This window comes from Cervus canadensis, chromosome 3, assembly GCF_019320065.1.
Source record: "Cervus canadensis isolate Bull #8, Minnesota chromosome 3, ASM1932006v1, whole genome shotgun sequence".
Lineage (NCBI taxonomy): Eukaryota > Metazoa > Chordata > Mammalia > Artiodactyla > Cervidae > Cervus > Cervus canadensis.
The window spans coordinates 11092072-11104307 of NC_057388.1; the positions used below are offsets into that span (position 1 = coordinate 11092072).

General features: G+C 36.4%; 1 protein-coding gene across 13 annotated transcripts in view; it reads left to right on the top strand.

The window, feature by feature from the left end:
• PPP1R9A (protein phosphatase 1 regulatory subunit 9A) overlaps positions 1–12236 on the top strand; it is a 321494-nt gene that overhangs the window by 51595 nt on the left and 257663 nt on the right. The window lies entirely within an intron of this gene.

Sequence of the window (12236 nt, forward strand, 5' to 3'; positions counted from 1 at the left end):
TGAGCTTTCTATTTGTAATCACTGGTCTAAATCAGTTACTCTATTTTATATTTTAATTGAAATTGCAAGGCTAAACCTATGACTCTAATAGGTCAGGTTATCTTAAATGTTACAAATACTTAAAATATAATTGAGCTTATCATAAAATAGTAATGAGTTTGAATCTCCTAAATATTTTCACATTTAATTTAAATCTCCTCAACGTTATATCATCCCAAGCAGTTTTCTCAAACATTTGACCCTACATGAGGAATTTGAACTGGACGCTTATCAGATTCTTGTCAGTTCTTGTCACAGACACATTAATTAAACAGTGTTTATAGATGACAGGGGCATATTAAATTAGTCCCTTCTTAACCGCATGCCCATAACCCTGTTCTGGTCATGTATAGAATGTTGTCTGTGATGCTTGATTGAACTTTGTATTTCTTTGGCTTGTTAAATAATTAAATATCTTTTTTACAAACTTTAAAGACTTTTGAAATTAGTGGAATATTTTGTAATGTTCTTTCTGGCTAGAGCACAAAAATCTTACTGATATTAAAATTACCTGATTGAATGCTAGCATTCTCTCAAGACTTTGTTCAGTTACAGCTTTCAGAGTCATTCCACTGATACTAAGTAAAAGTGATCAGTGAACTTTGCTAGTCTCTTAACCTTTCTTTAAGGGTTTGTATTGTATAGATGTCCTCTGTACTAGGCGTGAAAAAAGAAAGTACTCTTAAAAGGTACATTGATGCTAATCATATGGTGTCTTTTTGATATAAATGATAGCCTCTGTTCCTTTTAGCTGTCATGTCCGACTCTTTGCAACCCCATGGACTGACTGTAGCCTGCCAGGGTCCTCTGTCCATAGAATTTCCCAGACAAGAATACTGCAGAGGGCGGCCATTTCCTTCTCCAGGGGATCATCCCAACTCGGAGACTGAACCCACATCTCTCATGGACTTTACATTGACGGGTGGGTTCCTTACCTCTAGTGCTACCTAGGATGCCCTCCTTTTAGTTTAGGTCAACATACAATGAAGAGATAACTCAAAAATCCTTTTAGAAAGTGGGGGACAATAAAGGAAATAACACTAAGTCCTACCAACAATGTTTTACACATGTTATCTGATTTAAAATAATTTCATTCTTAACCGTATACCTGCCGGGTAGGTATTATTAGTTCCTCATAAAGTGTCTTTGTTTATAGATAAAGAGACAGTGGTTCAGTGAGGTTAACAACTTTCCAGAGGTCTTAAAACTATTAAGTGATGGAGCCAGAATTTGAATCTAGGTCTGTTCCAAGGCAGCCCTCTTTTCCTGCCATGGCAGAGGATAAATGAAAATAAATTGGAGTTGTGTTTCTTTAAAAAAATGTTTCTTCCTCATGTTTGCTTATTTTCCCTGCTAATATATTTAGTAGAAAAGCATTTGCTAAATTGCCACAATTAGTTTTGTAGACTCCCTTGTTGGCAGAGAAAGATGCACTTTCTATAGAGCTGGCATCCACTTGCAGGTTTCTGTGGCCTTTTCTCTATGGAAATGAATTTGATTAGGGGAAGGCAAGAATTGAGTAATGATGTGATGTTCCTAGTCCAGAAAGGAAGTTCCTGAGTTCACTACCTTCCTGACTTTCTCTTCTCCTTCCTCTGCTTCATAGAAAGGAAACAAAACTGGCCAATAAAGTGACATATTTGCCCTTGAAGAGGATTAGGATAAGCTATCCCCAAATATGCCAGTTTGGCATCAGGATTATTTTGAGCTGAAGGAAATAGTCAACAGATGCAGGAAGAGTTCTCTGCCCTCCCCTTATCTGCCTAAAAGCAGGATATAAATTTCCTTTGTGAAGGTATCCCCACTTCTATACAATGAAGAAGAGAGAAACACTTGTCATTGGATTTGGAGAGTCAGCACTGGGATGAGTCTGCATAAATAAATCTTATTAAAATAACCCTGTTTCTCCATTGTTTCCCCCCATGTATTTCCAGGTCACTTACCCATAGTTTATCGTCCCTCAAAGTCTAAACCTCCTTTCTTTTGTTAAAATGGTATATAAGCCCTTGAGTCTAACCACTTCTTTGAGTTTTACTTCTTTTCTGTGACCTCCCTTGCACTTAAAATACTAATAAAAATTGTATGTCTTTTCTCCTGTCAACCTGTCTTGTTAGTTTAATTTGCAGGCTCACCATTACTAAACCTAAGAAACTAGAGGAAAAGGTTCTTTTCCTTGATATCTGAAAGAGAAACTTGAACCTTACAGCATTAGTTTTTTTTTTTTCCTATAATTGAGGTATCTTGTGGCTGTAGCAAATATTTATGCTTTTCAAAATGGTATCAAGACTCACAGTCAGAGTATTATTCTGGTAACTCAGTGGGTTGGATATGACAGGTATTATTCCTGTTTCATTAGTAAGTAAATAAAAAATGACTAGCCTTAGTCACTTAGCTCAGACTAACTCAGAGTAGAAAATCTGTAATCTTTTAACCAAAAAGAAAGGCCATGGGATTCCTATATAAGTATACAATTAGGTAAATTCAGGAATTCTGGACAGTTATTTATAGGAAGGGGGAACAGCTAAGAGGTTAAGGTCAATTTTAGAAATGACTGGTACCCCCTTTGCAAAAACTATTTGTAAATATCTGTACCCGCTGTGGTAGTGAATAATGCCAAATTTGGATGTAAAAGGCCTCTTAGGCAGGAAATTACTATTTAAAGTTTGAATTAAAGTATTTGGAAAATGTTTGCCCTCATCCTTTAGCACACTCGGGTTTAACATGTGATCTGAACACATATCCTAAAACAGACTCTTACTGGTACATCCAGTGTATTTAGGCACAATCTGAGGGTCCGTGTGTCAGAGGATGCTCATTTTGCCTTAACAGTGTTCATAAATATCTGGATGGTCATTATATGACTTATCTGTTACTTCGGACTCAGATGAATTTCCTGCGATTCACTGCAGATAGACTAATCCTCTAGTCTTTTTTTTTTTCTTAATTTAAATCTTATCAACTATCAAGCATGTCAGAACTCTTTCTCTTAGACTCAGTTAGTTCATTTATATATTTATTTTTTTGGCTTAATCTACCTGGGTATCCATCCATCCTTTATATAGATTAGAATATAAAAAATATTACTTAATGCCTAATTTGCTCTCAAATTAGCTCATGCTATATTTCAGTATAGTTTACTGTTCCTAAAGTTTGTTGTTACGAAAATGTACTGTTGCTCAAGATATTGGTTATTAATTAAATTTTAAAGTATATACTATTAACTCTAGTGCTTTACTGTCCTAGAGTTTTAAAGAGCTTCTTGATTAAGCAAGATGGTGAGATATTATTGTATTGGTTATCACTGAAAACTAGTGGGTTTAGAGAAAATTCCACTGAATATTATTACAAATGCTCAATAGAGCTTTTCTTCATTATATTAGGGGTTTATGACATATGAACCTAAATTGGGTTACTTTAACCTCTTCCTCATAAGAAAAGCTTTTCTGTTTAAAGAAATGGTGAATTTATTTCTTGTAAGGAGAAAATCTAGAGTTCTATTCATAAGCAGATAGTATTCAAGTAAAAAAAAAAAAAAAAAGCAAAAACCTCCAGTTGAAAATTCTGACTAATAGCCTGCAAAATCACCTTGCATTAAAAAATACATTGAAATGATGCATGTGGAATCTAAAAAATAAATATACCTTAAGTGCAATGAAACTCATCTTGATTTTAGGCTTGATCTTGGAAGTCTGAGTACTGAAGTGTCATTGACTTCAGCAGAAAAGGACTAAGTATTTTCTCACTGTAGTCAAGGTAGCGTATTAACACAGGTCCCTTTGAATTTCTGTACCTGTGAGTTTCAGTGAGGGCAGAAGACTTGCCACGGAATAACAGGATAATAAATAGTAGCTCTTGGAGAAACTAAATTTCCTTTCTTGAACTTTCTTCCTCTTCATATATGCTTAATCAGTGAAACAATTGATTTTTGAATATGTGAGGTCATAACATTTAGTATTCCAAATAGGAATTATTTAAATATAGCAAAAATCTCTCAGTCTCAAGATGCTAGAGGAATAAAGCATTCAGGTTTACATAACAGCATAACTTTCATATGAACAAGCAATTATGAAAATATTAAAGTGAAATATATTTAATATCAAAACTTATTTAAATATAAGTAGTGTTTTTATGACTTAAACATGACATTTTCGACATTTGAAATGAATTTTGGGCTTATCAATTAAGCAGCACTTAACTTGTATTAGTGAGGCATGGAATGAAGATTTGTAAATGAGAATTTTAAATTCTAATGTGCCAAATAAATCAGTTTTCAGTTATAGTTACTGATATAGTTATACTATACTGATACTACAGTATAGTTTATAACTACAGTATAGTTATAACTACAGTATAACTGATATAGTTATACTATACTGATACTACAGTATAGTTTATAATGGCTTTATTGCTATAATTCATATGCCATAAATTGTTTCTAGTGTATAGGTATTTATCCATCACCATAGTCAGTTTTAGAAATTTTCATCAGCCCTGAAAGGAACCCTGTACCAAGTCATTCCCCATACCCTTCTCATCCCAGCCCTAGGCAACTGCTGATGTATTTTTTTGTACCTTGATTTTCCTGTTGTGCATACTTTATATAGATAAAATTATACAGTATTGTAGTCTTTTGTGTCTAGCTTCTTTCACTCCGCAAAGTGCTTTCAGGCTTCATCCATGTTGTACTATGCATCAATACTTTATTCTTTTTTATGGCCAAATAATATCCCAGTATATGGATATACCTTATTTATTTATCCATTCATCAGTCTATGGCTATTTGGGATTCTTTCCCTTTCTTGACTATTATTAATAGTCATATGTACATTTTTGTAGGGGCGTATGTTTCCATTTCTTTTGGGTATATATCTAGAAGTACATAGTAATTAAAAATATCAATTTTACTTTGTTAAAAGTAAATAACATTTTGGATAAATGAACTAACATAAAGCAGCATCTTTGAGTAGTGGAAATGGATATTTTTAATCGTGGCTCTAGTATTTAATTAAGCCTTTTATACCTCTGTTTCCTTGTATGGCAAGTAGGATTTCAGTTGGAAGATCTGTTTAAATTCTTCAGCTCTTTGTGTGTGTATTTGCGTGTGTGATTGCTCATTCACCAAACATTTGTTAAGTATCTGAGAGATTTGTGCAAGCACTTGGGGATAGTGAGTCTTCAGGGAAGCTCAGAGACTCTTCGGTAGGTAGGAGAGGGACAGGAGAAGCAGAGCCGATAGTCCGCAGGTAGAAGCTGGTGTTGTGCATGCCGGGAGGAGGGTGAGAGTCACTGAATGCCGTTGGACCCCCGAGGGGTGTGACTCATCTGGTGTGTGTGGGGGTGCGAGCAGGGCTGGGAAAATCTTCATGGAAGTGATGCCTAAGCAGCCGTCAGCACGTCAGCCAAGTGGGTGAGTGAGTAAATGGCATTTTGTAACAAAAGCTACTTGGTGATTATTTCATGCTTAAAATGTTGGTGAATGAATTGTTGAAGTTGACCAAGCAAGACTAAAACAGCAGCATTTTTCTTTTTACTTTTTCATTGCCAGACTTCTTGGTTATTTTTCTCACTGTGAAAGAATGTAGAACAAACTGATTAAGTTTAAAATAACTCTTAACTCTCACTTGAACTCTTACTTGAACTATTTTAGTTACCTTCAAAACTGTTGGCAGTCATCTTGGGAAAATTCAGTTTTCTTTTTTTCAAGAAGAAATTAAGCTTTGTTTAATAGTCATTTTTTTTTTTTTTTTTAAGTATTTACATGTTTCCTTTGTTTAATAATCATTTAATTTTTTAGTAGTCACATATCTCCTCATAAAGAAATGTGGAAATGGCCTTGGCTGAGGGTCCCTAGGTGGGAAAGCCTCAGAATAAAGTTATTTGGGTGAGGAATACAGATCCATGTATACGCATGGCCAGCTTCACGCTGGGAATAGGTGAAAAGGTCATTATGAGGCCCTGGTCTTGACTGCAGCTCCCTTCAGAGACTGCAGTGCAGTGGCTGAGCACAAAGTGTGTGGAGGGTTAGTTACCTCTGTGAGACCTGCTAAGTAAAGTACTTTCTGTTGTTGTTACTTTTGAGGCTCTTGGCCTCATCCACTTCTCACTCCCTGCCTCCCTCCCTTCCTTTCTTCCTTCCCTGCCTCCCTCCCTCCCTTCCTCCTTTTTCTTTCCCTCCTTCTTCTTTCTCTCTCTCATTTTTACTGAGATATAATTGGCATATAACATTTTAAAAGATTAAGGTGTACATATCGATTTGTTTTTTTTTAAGTGTTTTCATTTAGTGTTTTTTTTCCCAATTATTTTTATTAGTTGGAGGCTAATTACTTTACAATATTGTAGTGGTTTTGGCCATACATTGACATGAATCAGCCATGGATTTACATGTGTTCCCCATCCTGATCCCCTCTCCCACCTCCCTCCCCATCCCATCCCTCTGGGTCATCTCAGTGCACCAGCCCCGAGCACTTGTCTCATGCATCCAGCCTGGGCTGGTGATCTGTTTCATACTTGATAATATACATGTTTCAGTGCTGTTCTCTCAGATCATCCCACCCTCGCCTTCTCCCATAGAGTCCAAAAGTCTGTTCTATATATCTGTGTCTCTTTTTCTGTCTTGCATATAGGGTTATTGTTACCATCTTTCTAAATTACATATATATGTGTTAGTATACTGTATTGGTGTTTATCTTTCTGGCTTACTTCACTCTGTATAATGGGCTCCAGTTTCATCCGCCTCATTAGAACTGATTGAAATGAATTCTTTTTAATGGCTGAGTAATATTCCATTGTGTATATGTACCACAGCTTTCTTATCCATTTGTCTGCTGATGGGCATCTAGGTTGCTTCCATGTCCTGGCTATTATAAACAGTGCTGCAATGAACATTGGGGTGCAGATGTCTCTTTCAGATCTGGTTTCCTTGGTGTAGTATGCCCAGGAGTGGGATTGCTGGGTCATATGGCAGTTCTATTTCCAGTTTTTTAAGAAACCTCCACACTGTTTTCCATAGCGGCTGTACTAGTTTGCATTCCCACCAACAGTGTAAGAGGGTTCCCTTTTCTCCACATCCTCTCCAGCATTTATTGCTTGTAGACTTTTGGATAGCAGCTGTTCTGACTGGTGTGAGATGGTACCTCATTGAGGTTTTGATTTGCATTTCTCTGATAATGAGTGATGTTGAGCATCTTTTCATGTGTTTGTTGGCCATCTGTATGTCTTCTTTGGAGAAATATCTGTTTAGATCTTTGGCCCATTTTTGGATTGGGTCATTTATTTTTCTGGAATTGAGCTGCAGGAGTTGCTTGTATATTTTTGAGATTAATCCTTTGTCTGTTTCTTCATTTGCTATTATCTTCTCCCATTCTGAAGGCTGTCTTTTCACCTTGCTTCTAGTTTCCTTTGTTGTGCAAAAGGTTTTAAGTTTAATTAGGTCCCATTTCGATTTGATACATTCAACTGTTACAGTATGATTAACACTGTGGTGTCAGCTAACACCTTCATCATGTCCCGTAATTGCCATCTCTTTTTTGTTGTGAGAACCTTTAAGATCTAGTCTCTTAGCAACTTTGAGGAATGTCATGCGACATTATTAACTATAATCACAATGCTGTGCAATAGATCTCCAGATATATTCCAGGTATACATCTTCTAACTGCAAGTTTGTACCTTTTGACTAATATATTCCTAATTCCTTACCCCTCTGCCCCTAGTAATCGCCATCTACTCTGTTTTTCTGTAAGTCGGAGTTTTTTAGATTCCGCTGGTAAGTGTTCATGTGCATTGCTTGTCTTCCTCTGTCTGACTTAACCTTACTTAATATAATGTGCTCAAGGTTTGTTCATGTCAGTTTGTTCCTGTCACAGGTGGTTAAGATATCCTTCTTTCTCATGGCTGTATAATGTTCTAGTTTGTTTTTATTATTATTATTGTTACTGTGTTGTTTGAGTTCTTTATATATTTTGGATGCTCACCCTCATTAGACAGATAGTTTGCTAGTATTTTCTCCCATTCCATAGGTTGCCTCTTCATTTTGTTGTTTCCTTTGCTCTGAAAGAAGCATTTTAGTTTGATGTTCTCCTCACTCATTAGATTCTTGCTTTTGTTCAGAGACTTCAGTTTTCTATTCATTTTGTAGCTGGCAGGTGAAGTGTATGTAACTTTGGAATCCTCTGTGGGTGGTAATCTGTGGTAATCAAGGTGATATTCCCATCTGAGTGTGTGCACGTGATCTTGGGTCACTGGAGAAACAAAACAACAGCCAAAAATGGTGTGCTGAGCATTGTTCTAACTTGTAGAATCGATAATCTAGTTGAAGTACTAAAAAACTCTTTAGTGCTATTGAAAACAAAAATACAATTAACTTTGCTCATAATTGGAAATTTCCAGGAATTTTTAAATTGCTCAAAATATAAGAATTCTTTCTTCCCCTCCCAAGTTCTTCCGTATCTTTTATAACCATCATTTCCTTTAAAGCCTGCTTTAAAGCTTGCCTTAAAGAAAGCCTTCCATCATTAAAAACTCCCTTTATCTTATTTTCTTGAATACTGATATGTAATTTATTATCTAGTTTACATTCTCCTAATGGATTGATTTAAAATAAAATTATGGGGATATTTCTTCCCTGGTCATGATGGCCAAGACACACACAGAAGATGACCATAGGGCTTGAATGATAGCACTTAATTTTAGTTCATGAATGCAGTTATCTGGTTTTTTTATACATCTTTGGTTTTGTGCCATACATATTATTTCAGGGTCTTGTTATTTTAATTAGGCAGTTTGTCTCTTCTGAGTTTTGGTTCCAAATCTGTAAGTGGAAGAGACTCATATTGACCTTGGCTTTTCTAATTTATTACATTGATGCAAATGAAACATAGAACAGAGAGGAAGGAAGCAACCTTTCTTAGATGAAGCAATGCATTTTTAACTTATCCTGTGAAGACTTCTCTTCTTCACTCCGTGTGTGACAGGCCGCTGGTTCTCTGGCAGTGACCTCTACCTTGGCCTGACTCAGCTGGTATGGTAGCTTTTTGTGCTGTTATTTTCTCGACCTTAATTTGTCACAAGTAGCTAAGCATTATCCCATGAATAATAGATTTATGATTTTTCTAGCATTAACAGAGTGGTTAGGATACTAAGTTGTTCCAGCTGTGTTTCCTGGATTTGGTTTTTCTTCTCAAGAACTAGCCTTTTGAGCAAGAAGAAAATGAATGGTCAGTTAAGTAGATTTGTGATGGGTGTGTACTGGCCTGGCCATGAGGAAGATTAATCTGAAGATTGGTTGAGAGCACATAGAATAGTTTAGGCTTTTGATGATCTAAATGTAAAGTATTGCCAAGTCATGGAGCCAGATAGCTACCACATTACTGACTGGGAGACTAAATCTTAGAGAGACAGAGCCTCTTGCCAAAAAGTTGTCCTATTCTGAATTTAATATACACCTTCTGACACTTAAGTTTCATATACTTTCCTTGCATTGTATATAGAGACCAATGAAATGATAGGTTTTTATTGGTGAGAAAAGAACCATTTCCTGGACAGGATAATTAGGAAAAAACCCTACAGAAGTAGAAATGACTTACTCCATTTTCTCAGTATTCACGTTATTTAAAATAATGTTGAGATTTTACTTCCTTCACTTTTTTGTCTTTTGAGATTTTTGTCCCTTTTCTTAAGTGCTGTGAAAATGAGACCTTTGTGAAACATAAAGTAAAAAAAGACATCCACAGCATAATAAAAATAATACATGTGTTTGTGTATTTTGCTTATTGTTGTTTACTAAGGTATTTTTTATCTTAAAGTATCAATTCCTACAGTTAAAAGGACCAAAATGTTTATCTAATCAGTTGATGCTGAGTTCTGTACTAGGTATTGAAAGAAATACAAGATTTTGGGCTGGTAGAAGATCCTTTTAGATAAGAGTATAACTAACGTTAGTAGATATAATATAGTTGATGGGACTTTGTGTGCAGCCCTGGGATTTGGACATAATTGAACAGGTAATAAAGACCAATATTGGCTGTTGTTGAGTAAGAGAGGGAGTTTTAAAAAGTGCCTCGGTCACATTGTTGTTCAAGAGATGCAGAGCTACTCTCTCAATGTGTCCCATCTTCTCCTTCACCTGCTGTGTTCACACGTCTGTTCTCTGTGTCTTTATCTCTATTCCTGCTCTGCAGATTTAAACATTACCATGTGTAAAATAGATAGCTAGTGAGAAGTTACTGTATAACAATAGGAGCTCAGCCTGGTGCTCTGTGATGACCTAGGGGGGTTGGATAGGGGTTGGGGGAGAGAGGGAGAGAGTTTCAAAAGGAGGGGGATATATGTATACTTACATCTTGATTCATGTTGTTGTATGGCAGAAACCAACACAGCATTGTAAAATAATTATCCTTAAATTAAAATTTTTTGTTAATTTAATAATTAGAAAAAGAGCAAATGGAAGGCCAGATGATGCCTGAAATCAGCTGTAATAATTCGATGTGTTAAGAGCCAAGAAGCGAGTTTGGGATTTAAACTTTCCCTTGAGGGACTGACACATAGATAAGAGAGGAGTGAATGTTATGCAGGAGTTCCATTGTCTGTGGTAAAGTATGTCAGACTGAGTACAGTCAAATTGAAGTAAGAATTTGAATGAGGATTTATGACTGGACTAGAGGGTTCATGGCGAGGGGCGGAGATAAGAAAGAGAGATAGCTTGGGATCACATTATAGAGAGTCTCAAAACGTAGGAAGATGAGTTTTAATTATGGTTTGTAGAGATGGCACCCCTCTCCAGTATTCTTGCCTGGAGAATCCCATGGATGGAGGAGCCTGATGGATTTCAGTCCATGGGGTTGCAAAGAGTCAGACATGACTCAGCAAATAAGCATGCAAGTCAAGACAAGTTATAGGACAGGGGAAACAAAAACTATGTTTTTAGAATTTTCAATTTTGAGAAATTTTTGACATCACTTAGGAAATTGTGGTTTTAGGGTCTTGGTCTCTGTTAGCAGTAGGATTTTGGGGGGAAAGGAGGTAATGTTAGATGAATGAGTTAAGGATGACTCTAAGGTAGAGGTTCTTAAGCTTGTATGTGCATTAGAATTGTCTGAGGAGCTGGTTAAAAAGTTTCCCAGGTAACACTCTTTGAGGCTCTGATTTTGAAAGGATGGAGAAAGGACAGATATCTACATTTTTAAAAGGTCCCGTAGGTAATTCTGTTATAAGCAGCAAACAAGTTTCCAGCCAAACATACTGGGATAATCACAGATGAAGAAATGGAAAGTAGGGGAGTAAATCTGTGAGACAAATAATGAGTTTGGTTTTGGACAAGCTGAATGTGATCTTTATTTGCTGTGGTGAGTTTGATGTCAGGACATCCAAGTGGAAAGAGCTGTGCTGTAAAGATAGGTCTTTGCATTGGATGGAGTGCATCTGTCTGGCTGTGAGAGTGGACCACATATCAGGAAGAAGGGTGTTGGACAAAGAACAAGGGGATGAACCTTTTTCTGATTAGTTTACCTCAGAGGCACCAGGCCCCGATGGATCTCTTTAGTTAAGTCAGCTCAACACAGCTTTATTCTTATTTTTGTTCTAAAAGAACACTGACATTTCTTGTTTTATTTTCTCAGCTCTTGGGAAATGTACATAAATTCTTTGGTGGAGTCAAGCTGGTCTTGACATAGCTCACAGTATTTTCAGCCACTGCAGACAGCTGTTTGGGCTATTCATTTGAGGCATTAAAATAATTCATAAACAAATAAAACACTGTTAATTATAGCACTAAATTGTGACAATGTGTCAATGACTTATATGGCTCTATGCCCTCTACTCCTTACCTACTCCAATGTAGGCATTGGCATCATTATTATGTTAATAGTATCTGAGATAGCCCAACATGAGTTTGAGTAAGCTCCAGGAGTTGGTGATGGACAGGGAAGCCTGGCATGCTGCAGTCCATGGAGGCTCAGAGAGTTGGACATGACTGACTGACTGAACTGAACTGAACATTTATAATTGGTTCTTAATTCATGTTTTTCCAGGTCCCCAGAAAGCACTGCAGATAATCTTAGCTAGTATTTTGAAATTCTCAAAAATGAACTCCATTTTCTCTTAATTTGTGGGAAAAAATACCATGTTGCACTATTGAGAAGGGTCTGGGTATATATAAATTGCTCTGATTGCTAAATCAAATAAGTAGTGGCTTTCTGCTTCAA